This window comes from Acanthisitta chloris, unplaced genomic scaffold, assembly GCF_000695815.1.
Source record: "Acanthisitta chloris isolate BGI_N310 unplaced genomic scaffold, ASM69581v1 scaffold2472, whole genome shotgun sequence".
NCBI classification, from domain to species: Eukaryota; Metazoa; Chordata; class Aves; order Passeriformes; family Acanthisittidae; genus Acanthisitta; species Acanthisitta chloris.
In genome coordinates this window covers 96,972-97,536 of record NW_008659726.1, presented here as the reverse complement: position 1 = coordinate 97,536, position 565 = coordinate 96,972, and the positions used below count along the sequence as shown (strand labels likewise).

At 41.6% G+C, this 565-nt stretch overlaps 1 protein-coding gene across 1 annotated transcript in view; it reads left to right on the top strand.

Moving 5' to 3' along the window:
• SIM1 (single-minded family bHLH transcription factor 1) overlaps nt 1-565 on the top strand; it is a 46,987-nt gene that overhangs the window by 14,506 nt on the left and 31,916 nt on the right. The gene's annotated exons all lie outside the window — the stretch shown is intronic.

The following is a 565-nucleotide window of genomic DNA, read 5'->3' as shown; positions in this document are numbered from 1 at the left end:
ACAGTTTGAATGCACCCAGCATTAAATAAAATTTAATGCAGCGTAAAAGAAAAGGCTTCCACGTACGGAGTTATTTATACTCAACAAACAGGACATCTGTTTTTCTTTTCAAAAATCTGGGGTTTGAAGTTCTTAATTTCATCCAGAGTCCCTATCAAAGCTCGGAGATTTCTTTTTTGTTCTTGGAGAGCGATCCTTACAGTGAACCACAAAGAAAGTTGGTGACCAGAAGGGTCAGTTAAACAGCAAAAATTCAGATAAAACAGAATAGAATTTTTTTTAAAAAATCAGAGTAACTGCTGATACACCTTTTATCTCAATACATCTCCCTATATTTGGGGATGGCTACGTTCTGCTCTAGCTATTCTGCTGAAACTGAAAGGCAGACGCCCAGTGAGGGACGGGAAGCTCGGTCTGACCATTTTGAAGTGTTTTGCGTGGTGGTTATTAGTATCTCCTCTGGACAAGGCAGTAGCTGCTGCTGGTAACACTGATGCATCATCAGGATCATAGAGTCGGTCAGGGCAGCGATACCTCTTTGGTCCTAGGGGCTGGATATTCCCCT